Raw genomic sequence first — 17,481 nt, forward strand, 5'->3', positions numbered from 1 at the left:
ATGTTTGAGCTATTTACGATGCAAAAAGATATGATAAAAATAATATTGCACAATCGCCTTGGAACTTTTTCATTTTTGATTTGAAAACTCATGAACTGTTGATTTTTTTCTGAATTTTTTTTTGGCTTAAATGGTTAAGATGTATAAGAAGCCACTTTCTCACTGATGGACAAAACCGAATTTAAGAGGTCAAATTCTTCGAGATGCCTACTCACCAAAGGTTCCAACCAGATTCCAATTGGTATTTCCAGATCAATTTGTGTAAAATATCATGATTTTGCAAAGGTTTTGCTTCTGTGGTAAAAATAATAGAGCAATACATGTCTAAAAAAAGTGTGCAAAGATAAAAAAAAAAGATATTTTATGATAAAGTGAGAGTATTTCTCGCAATCAGTGATAATTTTTTTTATATATTTTTACATTGAATATCATATTAACACCTTTATTTCCTCCATCGAAAGTTTTTCGTTCAAATGAATAGTTTTTAAAATACACACGTTTGTAACTGGATTCTAAATGTTCGATGTTCGGATTCTAAATGACCATAGCCTTAGACTGATTCCGAGTCAGAATGTCTTACTCTTGGATTTGGTTGAAGCAGACAGAAAGTGATGGATGTAAAAGAATATGTGTATGGCCGAAATCATGTTATATGATAGTTTTTCGAATTTCAACCGTGGCCAGTTCATGGACATCAGACATGCATAAAATGTATTTTCAACGAAAAATATGAATGTTTCAGTATCTGAGAATGGATAATTTTGGTTTGAAGAAATATGACAATTTAAGATCTCTTTAGGAAAAAATAATTCCGGTTTACATGTTTTTGTGTCATTCTATCTATATTTTTGCATTTGTAAATCTGCAGGAGAAATGAAATAGTATCAGAAATTTGTTCTGTAAATTAATTTATGATAAAGATAAATTTTACTTTTGGTTTTCGTGAATGAATTTTTTCTGTGATATTTTGATTTAACAATGCAAGCATTAGGTAAACTGGTAAAAATATAATTTGTGATACTATCTGATTGATGTTTGAGTTTTTGTCCATTAAAAACATAATTGTTTTGAGACATGACTTTTTTTTCAAATATTCCTTCACAAATTTGTACTGTGAAGCTCTAAAGAAGGACTTACAACAAACTAGGGTGGTCGGATTTACCGTTTTTTTTTTCAAATCCGGTATTTCGGTATTCGTAATTTATAAAACCGATAAAACCGGTAAAACCGGTATTTTTCAAATAATATCGAATTCATGAAAAAGCTCCGTCTAATTACAGTAGTAATGGCATAAAATGCTCAGAATTTATAACGCAATAGATTTAGCAACATTTTCGATTGAAAAATATGGTATTGTGTCTTCGAATTATCCTTTTGTCATAAATCTATCATCATCCTCATGATAATCATAATATTTATCATCTTAATTTCACTATTATAATTTCGCTGTGAGGTTGCAGAGATTATAGAAGTTTCATATAATTTTTAACGAATTTTTGTCCCGTACTCTGTTGTACAGTATTCAGATTTAATAACAGATTTTATCATCTTATATTTATCGCAGCTGGGGAAAGAACAGATTTTACAGATTTGGGAACAGTTTTAAAACGTCTTTAGAAAATGATATACAAAATATATATATTTTGATATACAAAAAGACAAAGTTTCTGGTTGACTCCCCGTAACATAGGTCGTGATCGCATTCAGTTTGCCTTTCTAACATTAAAACGAATAAATAGAAATAAAAATCTTTTCAAAATCCAGTCAAAGTTCAGCAATAAATATAGTTGTTTCGATCTGATCCATACGTATTTTATTATAATACTGTTGCAAATTTATAAAAACTTTGTTACTGCTTTGGCTGGAAAAAGGAAATGCTTCAACAGAGCTAAAAATAAAAACAACAGAATTTCATTAATTACCTTGAAAATATTGACAGAAAAATTTCTTACAATCATTTTAACATGTGTTTAACTGCTGTTTCTGTTGGAAAATTTAATGTTTTGAAACAAAGTATGAAGTTTCTAATCAGTTTTCAATATTTTCGGTTTTAAATTTTAAATTTGTGAAAGTCCGGCACCACTTGATAACCGCATGAAACTTGATGAACTTGATAAACTTGGCCTGTTTATAGATTACTCATTTTTACATCTTTTGACCAAATTCCAGTTTTTCAATGAAAAATACAGTGATTATTGTGAAGTAATCTTAAATTTCTTGTATGTTTATCTTTTATTCAGTCATTGTATGTACACTTGAACAATCTTTAAATGTTGTGGAGCGTTAGTTCGATAGCTGAACTGAAATGTGTAAAGTTTCATGAAAAAATATCTTCTAAGAGAGAGATGGCACCTTGGCAATGCTCTTTTGAATGCCACTATAGCTTTCATACAAAAGTTATATCGACAAGTTTTAGCAATAATCCAATCTCACATAAACCTTGTAGTAAGGTTTATTGAGCTTAGATTTTGAAGCTGATTGAACAAAATTTGAGTATTTGCACTCATACATATTTGAAAAAAAAAAAAAAAAACATTTAGCTGTGTCCATTTTATTTCAAAGCAAAAAAATAATGAAAAATTTACCGGAAATATTGGTTTTTTACCGTCTCAATAGTCGGTATTTCCGGTATTGGAAAATGGACGGTTTTACCTGTTTTACCGGTTTCGGTAAAACCGGTTAGACCACCCTACAACAAACTACTTGAAATTATTTCCAGCGGAACTTTTGATTGAAGATAGCATGTTCTTTATCAACAAAGATTTTCGTTAAAGGTGATTTAATAATTAAAATAATAATAAACTTACGTCTTATTTTAAATTTGTGACGTTCAGCTGATTGTCCATCTAAACTGACTTTAATTTGATCTTCTTGGGATGAATATAAGCCAGTGTCGCCTAAAATCCCTTGAGAAAAAAATATCTTCAAAATTGGGTTTTTTTTGGTTTATTTATGACACTGGCGTAGCGTTCGTGACTATACAAAATTTGGATTATGAATCAACAAGGAATTATGAGTCTGCGATTAGAATTTCTTAACGAAAACTTCACATTGATATTCTTATCTTGTTTGTGAAACAAATCTACGAGCTGAATCTGAATTTTGTATTCTAACTTGAAATCTTAATAATGAGCATGAATCCAAAATCTGAATTTAGAATTGGTTCACGATTTTCGTATTTTTGTTTCCAATCCATCTTGTGAGTCTGGATGAAAATTCCGGAAGATGGATCTGATTCTGATTTTCAATTCTGGACCATCATTATAATGATTTTAAATGTTTGAATTCTGCATCAGAAATAGGGATAAGAACTGCGCATTGAAATGTGAAACAAAAACTTCTTCGTTTTGAATATTTTTTTATACTAAGTGCTAATTATTAGTTAAATATCGAATGCTATATGAATTTTGAATATGAACTCCTATCTCTCCCTGAAATTGTTACCCGTTACAGTCCCTGGAGTGTTTTTAGTTTTGGAAACTTCTATAGTTTTGGAAATTTATAGTTTTGGTAACCTCGTAATGTAACTCAAATATGTTTCTCACACATTTTTCAGCTACGACACCTTAGTTTTCGATTGTTCAAAGTCTAAGAAAAAATCCGAAAAAACATGCTTTGGAAAAAAGACTGTAGATCAGCTATGGAATGCTAAAAAAAATTCACTTAGTTTCCAACAAAGCCAAGAAATTTTTTAAGATCATCACCACAAAAAATGTAAAAAAAGTGGTAATTAATTTTAATTAATGAATCGTCAAAATTGTTTTTATCACACCAGATAAATTTTGATAAGAGGATTTAAAAGTTGACGTAATTTGACATATTTGTCAATTTCACATTTTCAAAATTCGAAATTTTTCAGATTTTCTTGCACTTAAATTCAACTTTGCACTGAATTAAGAGTATATTTATGCAAAATAAATTTATATTCATCAGAAAGGAAATGGACGCAGGGTGCGTCCATAAAAAAAGTAATAATGCAAAATTAAAAATTTCAAGAATTAATTGGGGGTAACTAAATAAATATTTTTATTTGGATTCACTCGAATAAGCCTACAAATTTTCAATAGTGTTATATTGACACTGAAGAGACAATCCGAATCTGAACACATATGTGAAGAGAGTTTTGATGTTGATATGTCATTTTGGAATGTAAGAAAATAGGATATCTGGGATTGATTTTCTACCTACAAAAGAGACAATCAGACAATTTTGAAAAAAAAAAAATTGAGCGAATTCTGAGCCCATGATTTCATTCATTCATTCTACTGTTTTTTTCAATCAGTTTACTAAAACATTGATAAGAGCCAACCGAAATTCAATGGGTCAAAAGTGTTGATAATGAGACCATGTCATCATTTATTCGCTGTTCTGTTTTCTTGTTTGAACTTATATAATCCGATTTTAATTGGACGTTAAACTGAAAATGCAGAAAATTTCATTGTTTGACAATTTTACCGGCCAATAAATAATTCTTGATTTTGTCCGATGGAACTTCAGCTTACACATTAAAACTTATAACTCCAATATAACCTTTTATGTTCATTTTTTTCTCGAATACGTGTTGTGAGTCTACTTGGTTGAATTATTCTACTGAATCGAAAGATTTCTTTTAATTCAATCACGGTATAAGAAAAGTTCACATACCGATATTTCGATAGCAGCTTACATTCTTCTTCGGTGAGTGTTTTCGATTGATACGAATCGAAAATGCTCACTGAAGCCGATAGTTATTTATTTGCTATCGAAATACCGGTATCTGAACTTTTCTTATATCGTGGTTGAATTGAAGGCAATCTTTCGATTGCTTTGATTCCATTCAATATTTTATTTAGTCGTCGTTAAACAGCTAAGCGTAATTATATGTATATAAATATCTAGGGTGCCCAATAGACTGAGTCGATTTTGGGTCATTTTTGAATTTATCAAACCCTGGGGTCTAAAAGGCTTCGTGTTGGTTCAACAATTCAGAAAAGACCCAAAATTGACTCAGTCTAGTGCCCAATCTAAATGCTGTTTTTTTTAAATAATAGACAAACGGGTTTTAGAGGCTCTCATTCTAAGTAATAGTTTTTATTTTCCATTTGATATTTTTATAATTGTGAGGAATATCAGCACCTTTTGTTTAGATTACTGTTATTTTACAAGTATATGAATAAGACTATCATATTTTACTTGAACATGTTAAAATTATTCCCAACTCTCCCAGAAATCGTTTGCCAACATGTGACATTACTCCATGGAATCATGAATCTCAATTTGGTTTGTGTGTATAGCAGACGTAATTTACCAACTGTGAGTGAGTGACTTGTTAAAGCGGATGCGCAGGCGCATTTTAGAGAACCAAATCAACGAGACGATTAACTGACTGGCGGCGGGTTTGCTCAGGCGATCCTCAGTCTGTTCATGAATTTGTGTATGCTGTGTTTAGTCGTTGACTTTTGACCGCGCAGGAAGTGTCCAGAGTTCTTGAGCTTGGAAGATATTAACGAAAGTCTGATCCAAGTTCGTTTATCGATCTACATACCTACGTAGTTTATCAGTGGAGATAATTTATCGATTGAGGAAGACGAATTTAATGTACATATTCTGTTTAAAGTTGATGATGAATGATCTCGGAATAAGTTGAATTTCGGTGCTTGGGAAGGAAGTTCATTCATAACGTGCGTCATAGGAGATTCGTAATAAAATTATAAATAGTGCTTCTATTCGTACATGACAGGCGAGAGTTGAGGACACAAGCTGAAAATAATGTTCGTGATTTTAGTACAAATATGCGATGATCTAAATATCTATGCGGCAGCGCATAATTGGATCCCATAGTTCATCGCAGACGAAGCATAAAGGGAAACATTCCCTTCATGTAAGCTGGGAGCGTAGAATTATGAGCAGCGTTTACTGCTAACACGTCTGGCTTTAATCTATTGCTGCTTATGTTGTTTATTTACTTTGCATACGCTTTTGAGTGGTGGGACGAGAAAATTGTGAAGATGATGTAAAGTGTAAAGTGTGAATTTAGCGGTGCCATGCTGGCATCAGAGAGGGGTGATGCTCTAGAAAACAAGAACTTCCGCGTTGCTGCTTCTGATTGATACCTCAAGGAGAAAGTATGGGGGACGAAAGAAATGTGTGGTGACCCCGTAAAACGACACGAGTAAAAAATTTATTTGAATTTGTACATGTTTGTAGTAGAGCTAGAAAATGTGATACTTGGAAAAAAAAATACTGCAATTAATCCGTACGTAGGGTTAGAACTTTCAAAGGATTCAATGTATTATAATCTACAATATTCCTCATGAAAGGAATCTATACAATTAGTCACAAAATAGACTTCAATGTTTACTCATTTTGTATTAAGTACAATTACACCATTTGCCCAGTCAATGGGGAAAAAAGTGTATAAACGGCGAAGAAATTCAATATCCTCCTTCCTTAACGAACCAAACCCGATCAGGAGGGAAAAACAAAATTATATCAAAATGAGATATTTTGATACTTATTTTTTTCTATCTAAATGAGTTATAATTCAGTACTCGTAGGATGTTAAAATATCTCAAATTATATCAAAAAATCTATACGATCATAGCTAAATTATATCAGTTTTAGATATGCTCCTATCAAGATTATATCTGGTTCAGATAGCATAGTTTGATATTGGACAGAACAAATTATATCAAAATTATAACTTATCAAGATATGAGTGCTTCGAGAAAATTTTCTAGTGGAAGGTCAATAAACCACATTATTTGATAAAACCATGCCCCATTTTTGGTTTTCCAAAAATTTGATTCAATTTTATGAATCTGTTGAGCGAAACTCGTTAATGTAAGGTTTGAGCCGTTCCCGATCAGGAGAGCATATCAAAATAATAACTCAAACGTATCTCACCAAGATATTTACATATGATTCAGTTATAATTAAGTACTCCAAATTTTCGAATTTAAGTTTCTCCAATCTGAATTATATCTTATTCTGATTGACAAACTTGAATGGGGTTGAGCTCATATTCATTGATCAAGATTTTTTTCGGATTGTGCTAAAATAAAATGATTATATCTTATTTTGATATACGTTCAACATTTTCTGAAACACGGACATCGAAGTCAACGGCTCAAACCGTACATAAACGTGTTCCGCTCAACAGATTCATAAAATTGAATCAAATTTTTGGGAAACCAAAAATGGGGCATGGTTTTATCAAATAATGTGGTTTATTGACCTTCTATTAGAAAATTTTCTCGAAGCACTCATATCTTGATAAGTTATAATTTTGATATAATTTGTTCTGTCCAATATCAAACTATGCTATCTGAACGAGATATAATCTTGATAGGAGCATATCAAAAACTGATATAATTTAGCTATGATCGTATAGATTTTTTGATATAATTTGAGATATTTTAACATCCTACGAGTACTAAATTATAACTCATCCAGATAGGAAAAAATTGAATATCAAAATATCTCATCTTGATATAATTTAGTTTTTCTCTTCTGATCGGGTTGACTTCGATGTCCGTGTTTCAGAAAAAGTTGTACGTATATCAAAATAAGATATAATCATTTTATTTTAAGGACAATCTGAAAAAAATCTTGATCATTGAATATGAGCTCAACCCCATTCAAGTTTGTCAATCAGAATAAGATATTATTCAGATTAGAGAAACTTAAAATCGAAAATTTGGAGTACTTAATTATAACTAAATCAGATGTAAATATCTTGGTGAAATACGTTTGAGTTATTATTTTGATATGCTCTTCTGATCGGGAATCTATGAAAATATACTTTCGTTTAGTAAAATTGTCCGGAAAATCGATTGGACATACAGTATGCAAAAAAAGTTTATCCACCCCCAGCGAAAAACTAGATTTATTCCAAAAAACCCTACGGAAAATTAAAACGCAGTTAATTGTTGTTCAGCTTATTATTGTTTATGTTAAAACAAAGTCAAAAAACATATTCTGTTGCATTTGAGATATGATGTTAAAAAAAAGATAAAAAATAACGCAAAAAAGGTTTATCCACCCCTCTGGCTCACATAGCTTTAGTACTTCATGTGACCTCCTTTGGCTTCAATAACTGCTTGACAACGTCGTGGCATCGATCCAACAAGCTTATCAGTTGTTTCCGGGGTGATTTTGTCCCATTCAGTTGAGATTACCTGCCGCAATTGCTGGATGCTTGTTGGTTTTTGCTCCTGAACCTTAATTTTCAAAATTGACCAGAGATGCTCGATCGGATTAAGGTCGGGAGACTGTGCTGGCCACTCCATAACCTTGATACGCTTTTCTTTGAACCATTGCTAAACCAGCTTTGAGGTGTGTTTCGGATCTCCGTCTTGTTGGAACGTATATCTGCGCCCCAACTTTAGCTTTTGTGCAGACGCTGGTAGTTTCCGCTTCAAAATATCTAAATAAACCTCCTTGGTCGTGATTCCATCGATGAATTCAAGTTCTCCAACGCTGGATGTAGCCATAGATCCCCACACCATGACTCTACCTGCCAATGGAAATCAAAGTTATGCTAAGTTGGCTGAAAAATCAATGTATGTATGTAAGTAACGCATCTCCGCCATGCTTGACTGTAGGCCGCAAACACTCCTTTTTCAAACTTTCACCGGTTCGCCGCCATTTTCTTGTGATACCAACAGACCCAAATAGCATTACTTTCGACTCATCTGACCAAATCACCTTATTCCAGTCATCACTGGTCCATGAAATGTGGTCCAGGGCCCACTTCAATCTTTTTTTGATATTTTTTGCGGACAACCATGGCTTTTTAAGCGCTACTCTGCCCTTAAGACCTTTCTTATGAAGACGATTTCGCACGAATTGTGATGTCAGTTGAATGGAAAGTTCGCTTTCAATCTGTTTCGCAATTTTCGGAGCTGATAGTCCCCGGTCTAGCTCTGTCTTCTTCACGATAGCTCTGTCAATTCGGCCTGTAGTCTTTGAAGGACGCCCCGATCGCTTAACTGGTGAGATTGAACCACGCTGTTTGTACCTCTGAACAATCCTAGCAACCGTATCTTTATTAACTGGACAATATCGGCAATATTACGGTAGCTTTTGCCGGTTTTGTGATGTTTAACATTCAAATTTCGGATGCTGATCGGAATGTGTGCTTTTTTGGGCATTTTGCAACCAATTACTTCCAATTTTGAACACGAAACGAAAACTTCAAGAGCGCTAAATGACAGCTAGACAGAATGTTTACATTCAAGAAAGCTGCAGGCTACACACTAAAACTTTGTAAAATACACTTAAATCGTAGTATCCATTTGAGGTTGGATAAACTTTTTTTTGCGTATTTTTTACCCTTTTTCATAATTTATCACATAAAACCCCGAGAAAAGATGTAAACGCCTTTTTTTCAATGGCAATATAATAAATAAACATAAAATGATAAATTGTGGAGGAACATTCATGAAATCAACTTGCAGTGCCTTTTTAGCCCCAGATTCCCCTATATTTTGTAAACAATACAGAGGAACACTTTTTTCGACTGAAATATTTTAAACAAAAATAGACCTATCTTGTGTTGTTTTTGTCGAGGAATCGAATGAAGGCTATTGGAGCTACCACACGCTTCGGAAAATGAAGTTATGGTTGATTTTACCCTGAACTCCCCCATATTTTTTAATTAATTATGAAAAAAATATTTATTTTATATATTTTTTTTTATTTTTTTTTTTAAATTTTTTTAATTTTTTTTTAAATTTTTTATGATTAATTTATTCCTTATTTCATATTATATTTTTTATTTTATTTATTTTTTATTTTATATATTTTTTAGTTTATTTATTTTTTATTTTATTTATTTTTTATTTTATTTATTTTTTTTTACTTATTTTTATTATTTTTTTATTTTTAAGTTCGGACATGAAAATTTTGAACCAAATTATACTCACCTTATGTGATTTTTTCGGAGGGATCGAATAAAGGCTATTTGAGCAACCGCACGCATTGTGGTATGGAGTTATGGCTGTTTTTACCCTCAATTCCCCTACATGTTTCAATTGATTTAGAAAAAAGCATGTTCGGACAAGAAAATTTGAAACCGAATGAGACTTATCTTGTGTGTTTATTTCGAAGAATCAAGTGAAGGCTGTTTGAGCAGCCACCGCACCTCGAAAAAAAAAACACAAGATAGGTCTCATTTGGTTTAAAAATTTGAAGTTCGAACATGCTTTTTTCTGAATTACCGTCGTGCGGGGTGAGAATGGGCCAAAAATGGTAGCGTTTGAGGTATTTTCTGAATAACTATTGTAATTAAGCTTATTTAAAAAAGAAATGAAAACAAATTTGTTCTTAAATGTTATTAAATACAATTACACAAAATTTGGTTAAAAAACCTTGTTTTTTTTGAAAAAGTTACAAGACAAAGAAAATTGGCCCATTCCCACCCCTCAGAGGGGATGACTATGGACCACCTTTGTAATAATTGCCTGATTTAAGAAAATATCTTATCAACAATTAAAAAAAATGAATCCACATGTTTAAGTGAAGAAAGATCTCGTAGTGGGTAAAAATTTCATCTGTCATGGATTTCGGTTCACAGTTTCATATAATGCTGATCAATAAATATTAATCAGTCAGTTCCTTTACTTCGACCGAGGCTATTCATTCAATCTATTGCATTTTTATTTGAATTGCTGGTAAATATGTGCTTTCTGTAACAATTTATTAACGTGGTATATATATGGATGGGCCTTTCTGATGTTCCCTCACGCCGGTCCTTGCTGATATTAATTTGTCAAAAAAAAAACAATTTTCTCGAAACCTAAATTTTTTAAAACTTATCCTTATTCTATAAAAAAAAACTGATAGTTAAAAACGTTTAACATTATTTGGATTTTCCTTTCTTAAACTTGATATTTTTCTTGTTCGTTTTTCGGTTTTTTTTTCTATCACTGTTCGCAATTTCCTTGGCTGTAGTTCTGGTTCCGACTGAGATATTGGACTTCTTCCTTCGCTTCGTAGACCCTTATACAAAAATGGTTTTTTTGGAGTTGATAAAATCCTGGAAGATATCTTCATTTTATTCAATCCAATTCGGAGCATAAGAAAATTTTTTTAAAGTCCAGAAACAAGACTCCTAGAAACTTTCGATTGTCAAGGGCTTCGTGGATGGTATCGACCAGCTCAGTTGCCGCTGTCAGAGTACTCGACCCTTCACGGAACCCGTATTGGTAACTATACAGTATTCTATGGTGTTTCAAAAATTTCAAGACACGATCTGCTATTAGCTGTTCCAAAATCTTGCTGAAAACCGACAGTATTGATATGGGGCGGTAGTTACTACTGTCGGTTTTATTTCCTGCTTTGAAGATAGGTATAACTCGTGCTATGCTCCGGAAATTCTGCGTTTTGAATACATTGGTTGAAAATGTCGCATTTTAATGGTGCGAAAATTATATGGTTGGTTTTAACAAACTGAGCTGGAATTCCATCCCATCCTGGCCTTTTTGAAGGATCTAGTTTTCCGATTTTAATTATAACTTCTTGCTCAGTTGCTGGTCGAAGGAATATACTGCTACTGCTAGCGGTATGTTCTACACTACTCTGGATATTTCGAGGAATCGTAGCTGCGAGTTGAGTTCCAATGCTACAAAAGTAATGGTTGAACGCATCGGCAACTGCTTTCCCTTCCTCCGTGATTACTCCATGCAATTCAACCTTAATCCTCTCTTTGAGGGTAAAAACAGCCATAACTACATTTACGATGCGCGCCGTGGCTCAAACAGCCTTCATTATGTTTATTGGAAAAAATTACACAAGATAAGTCTCATTTGGTTTAAAATTTTCAAGTCCAACCCACTTTGTTCATAATTAATATTAAAACATAGTAAAATCGAAGGTAAATTCAGCCATAACTCCATTTTCCGAAGCGTGTGGTAGCTCAAATAGCCTTCATTTGATTCCTCGAAAAAAAAAACATAAGATAGGTCTCATTTGATTCATTTTTTTTAAGTCCGAACATGTTTTTCCTGAACTGTATTAAAAATGTTGTGGAATTCGGAGCCATAACTCCAGTTTCCAATGCGTGCGATGGTTCAAACAGCCTGAATTAGATTTCTTGTAAAAAATCACACAAAATAAGTGTCATTTAGTTCATAATGTTCAAGTCCGCACTTACTTTTTTCATAATTAATTGAAAAATTTAGGGGAAAGAGGGTAAAATCAGCCATAACTCCAACTTCTGAAGCGTAGCCACCAAAGTCTTCGGTCAAATAGTCTTCATTCGATTTCTCGGAAAAAATTACACTGAATAGGTCTATTGAAAACCGTGTAAAAAAATTAAAGCTGAGACAGGGAGGACCTGACATGAATGGCATGATATGACATTGACAATGACATGAGACCTAAGACATGAGGCCCGAGACGTGAGACGTGAAACATGACACATAAGACTTGAGACCTGAGACCTGATACATGAGACCTGATACATGAGACCTGAGACATGACACCTGAGACATGACATGTATCATGTATCACGTCTCACGTCTCATGTCTCATGTCTTATGTTTCAGGTCTCAGGTCTCAAGTCTCATGTCTCTTGTCTCAGGTCTCGTATCTCAGGTCTCAAGTTTCAAATCTCAGGACTCAGGGCTCAAAAAGATTCTAAGTGTTTTCCTTTGAAATGGACTCTATTTTCTCTCAAATACCGCGTTAATTAATAAGCCGTTTAAAAAAAAACGCTAAACCAGGCAAAAAAACCGCGTGAAAAAAAGCCTTACTATATTTGTACGAAATAATTGGGTTAATATTGAAGCGCCTTTCGGAAATTCAGTTTTGAAAACCAACTCATAGTGACTGCTAGTTCCTTCCAATGCCCAATTGATCAGGCGAATCGCACAAAACATGCATAATAGTGGAAAAATGTCTTTCACGAATTATCATAGAAAGTTATTTTGATGAAAATTCATTGTTTGGATAGATTGATTAGAAATGACAAGACCAGGTTGATCTTCAGACATCAAATCTGTTAACTTACTGTACCAGAGTATATTTCCCATCAAAACAGCAAAAAAAAAATTATACAAAATGTAATTGACTCTTGTAGTAATAAATATTTATGTTTTCTTACCCATTTCAACAAGATCAAAACACCTGAATGTGGAAATTTGTTGATGGCAAAGGGGTATAAGTGAATTTATTTGGTGGCAAAGGGTTATAAATAAGTGCATGTGTTTGGAGACAAAGGGGTATCCGGGTATGTATAAGTGCCAAAATAAAAAAAACCCGATTTAATACACTTAACAGTGGATTGTAGCCTTTCTTACAGTCTAAAAATTATATTTGGATACACATGACACAAAATAATAAACAAATGATAGATTTATAAATTCTGAGTAATGATTAAAATATTTCGGACGTAGTAAATCCTAAATGAATTTAAGAAAATAAGATTCAAAATTTTTTGTAAGATTAAGGTATTTTGAAATAATTATAATTTTCACATAAATAATAACATAACTGTAAACTAATTGAAAATTTTTGAATGATTGAATTCTGGGATATCTTGTATGATCCCGTTTATATGACATTATGATTTTATATCTACACGCAGCGAAAAGGTTTTTTTTATTTCAAAGGAAAGTGCCGCAAAAACAAAGGGTTTTTTCCTTTGGTTTTGGGACAAATAAAAATTCTTTTGATTCAAAAGCATTTTCCTTTGTTTCAAAGAATTTTTCTTTTGAAAAATCTTTGAATCAAAATCTTAATACTTTGAAACAAAAAACAGTTTCATTTGATACAAAGTTGTTTTCGTTCGCCACAATGTTATTTAGATTTAGATTTAAAAATATTGGTTCATTGAACCATTTTCCATTTATTCCAATTGGAGGACATATTTCCTGTTGTTTTGAAATTCCTATTAGGAATTTCAAAAAATAAAAAGAAAGAAATCTATATGTTAAATTTGTTTTTATTTACAACAGATGAAACTCTTGGCCACAAACTAGTTCACTAAAATCTATCCGGTCCAAATTTTTGTCGATCCGACCGCTGGATTTGGAGCGGTGTCATCGTGCGCAGCTTTCATCTCGGTTGAGACATCCACGGAAACCATCCTTCGGCTCTGGTTTTGTAAAAACGCAATCATCTTCAAATCTTTAATATTCACTCTTTAATTTACATACTTACCATACTTCATCCTGAATCCTTCTAATATAGTGAACTCTGACCTACATCTTCACACGACCGGCCAAACTTGATTCGATTTTTCGGTTTTGTATTCTTCTTGCAAGGCAAATCAAAATATCTTTTGAATCAAAGGCTGAAGTTTTTATTTAAAGGAATAATTTCTTCAAGTTAAAAACATTTTCCTTTGGTTCAAAAAAAGTTAACTTTGTTTTAAAAGAAATAAGCTCAATTAACATTTATTTAGAATCAAAGTATTTGCTTAAATTCAAAATCCAAAAATATTTAGTTCAAAGAATTAATTCTTTGTTTCAAAAAATATTTTTTTGAATCAAAGCAAAAGTTTTTGGTTCAAATAAAACAGGGGTTTGATTAAAAAAAATGAATGTTTTGAAACAAAATCATTTTTGTTTTGGTTCAAAAGCCTAGTTTTCTCTGCGTGTATAAAATAGAAGAGGTCTAAAAATGAAGAGTATAATTTTTAAAAAAGATGCCTAACCATGTGTTTCAAATAATTCAAACTCTCGACGAGTAAAGGAAGCGAATAAATGGAAAAAATCAAGTAAATTTACAACTGCTTGACTCAAATACGATGCTTCAACGTAGATTATAATAATCGATCGAATTAACTATAGATGTATAACAGATAAATTACAAAAATGACAGAAATGACAAGATTTTAGCATACCTTCCAGAGGCATTCTTTCTAGTATACAAGTAAGAATGCCCCTGAATACCTATGTATGCTAAAAACTTTGATTTCTATGTTGATTCATTTTTGTAAAGGGCGAAAGCTGTTTCGAGAAAATCGCGTTGAAAGTAATTAGGTTTAAAATGTAGGTCTTCAAACGGTACATTTTCACCCAGCTGACAATTCGATTTGTTAACATTTGGCCGCATGCCCTTTTGAAAAAAATGATACCACTGCTGCTCTCATGCTGAGTAGGGAACATAGAATCTTATTGGAAGAAAATATTGGGATACTGGGTATGCCAACGAATGAAGCGCAACGTAAGGTCGATTTTTGAAAAGGGCACATTTTTTGCCATATTTGCAAAATTTGTCAGGTTTGTAAAATTTATCAAGTTTGTGAATTTTTTTTTTTGTATTTTTTATCAATTTTGTCAACTATGCAAGTTTGGTCCAACTTGTAATTTATGACGATTTTAACAATCATTTCATTTTTGTAATTATAGACTATTTTGAAATTTTTGTAAATTATGTCAGTTTTGTAAATTTGTTTAATTTTTTTCTATATTGATTCTGTCAATTTAGCATATTTTGAAAACTTTTCCAGTTGTATGATTTATATTCATTTTATCTATCCAGTTTTGCCAATTTTGTACATGTTATCATTTATGTCAAGCCATTCAAAGTTCCTCAGTTTTGGTAAATTTTTGTCAATTTTTGCCATATTTGCGAAATTTGTCAGGTTTGTTAAAACTTGATAAAAGTTTGTGAATGTTGTTTATTTTGTAATTTTTATCAATTTTATCAATTATGTAAATTTGGTCCACTTTGTAATTTAAGAAAATTTAAATGATTATGTCATTTTTGTTAAAAATTGACTATTTTTACATGTTTGTCAATTATGCCGGTTTTGTAAATTTGTTTTGTTAATCGTTTAGCGCTGGATTGCATCTGAATTTTTGGATTTTAATCTGAAATCTGAAACTCACTATTGGACCCGATTTTTTTTTAAATAAAGTTTAAAATCAGCAATACTTTAAAGTCCAGGGAATTTAACATCTTGAAATTAACGCGTCTGTACAAAAAAAATCACTTTAAACTTTAAAACAGTCAATAAAATTGAATTGGGTGAAACTTTTTGTTGATGCATTTTCGTTGGAACGCGAAATTACGCCTATTTAAAATGGGATTTTTATGTATCCGAGTAGGGCCAACAGATAGCGTCGATTTTTAAAATAGGATTTGATTAGATGTTTCGAAATTTCAAAAGCGTTTTTTTGTTGAGATAACTGATAGTTTCGCCCTTATGAAATATTACGCTAGGTTTGTTTACATTTGGCGCGTTCGTCCTTTTTCAAACTTACTACAAAATTATCTCACATATTCCCGCTTGCTTCGTAGTATCGAAGCCAGCCATCGCTGCAAAAGAATGTGGTGTGGAACCCTACACTCATCGATTGAACATGGCAAGTTCGGGGTTGTACCCCTATATGCATATACATATTAACATTATACGGTTTGAAGCTTCGGCTCCAAAATTTTTGAAACAGGTTCGTATTAAACTGAATTGGTCTATTGTTTTTCAAAATTTTTAAGTCTAAATTAATGTTTTCAGGACTGTTTACAAAATAATATTGAATTTACACTAAAGTAAAGTATATTTTCATAGATTTGGTTTGTTTAGGAGATATTGATGTTTTTCGCGGTTTATACACTTTTTTCCCATTATGCATTGGGAGAAGTTTGACCGAATTCAAAGTCCTGTAATTCAAATTCAGCAGTTGAAATCAGGCGATCTAAATTCGAATCTTTTGTCGGATTTCTCCTCCAGTTTTGGTGATACATTTATTGTTTGAACATCGAAAATAAACATTTCTGAGCTTAATCAATCAATGAATTGGCAATAATAAACCGACAAACATATATGAATAAAAAAATATATATATTTAAAATCTAGTTATGATTTCCAATTAAAAGCAAAAATGAGATTTTTCCTGAATAGTAAATCGGATACAGAACACTATCAAATTTTAATTCTACTATTTTTAGATAATGGAATGCAAAAGTGAATAACAATTGCTGACCTCCTTTATTACAAAATTTGACATTTGATAAGTAATAAAATTTATTTTATAATTTTATTTTTCTTAATTTCCCCGAGTTTTGACTGCTTAAAAAAGGATTTCTTTTTTTTTCGAAAAATTGTGAGGTATTGTTGGCCATCGTTTGTGAAAATTTCTTATGTAAGCTTTATTTTCGTCTCTATCGCATTCAATAAAATTGATAGAATAGTTTTCATAATTCTTCATTTTCCATAAGAATACTTAACAGAAAGGATTTTTTTTTAAAGTTATGAATTTGTGTACAAACACCAAACTATAGGTGGCCCAAGAAACCTCACATTATGTAGCCTATGATTTCACTTAAGCTATGATTTGCAAATAAATTGCGTTTGCCAAACCAAAAGCATACGAGCATATTTTAATTAAGAACTTCAGGTTTCCTACCGATTCAATTTGTGTTTATTCATCTTTGAACTCCAGTGTATATTTTTTTACAAAAAGTAGTTTACCTATTTCCTATTTGTTCAAATGGAAAAGATAGGTCTATCAGAGATCTACAGTGAGCGAAATAAGAATAGCACCACTA

The 17,481-nt window shown here is 32.0% G+C and overlaps 1 protein-coding gene across 6 annotated transcripts in view; it reads left to right on the top strand.

The window, feature by feature from the left end:
* Positions 1-17,481, top strand: part of LOC129749551 (A-kinase anchor protein 9) — a 147,346-nt gene that overhangs the window by 110,515 nt on the left and 19,350 nt on the right. The window lies entirely within an intron of this gene.

The sequence above is a fragment of the Uranotaenia lowii genome, chromosome 2, assembly GCF_029784155.1.
Source record: "Uranotaenia lowii strain MFRU-FL chromosome 2, ASM2978415v1, whole genome shotgun sequence".
Lineage (NCBI taxonomy): Eukaryota > Metazoa > Arthropoda > Insecta > Diptera > Culicidae > Uranotaenia > Uranotaenia lowii.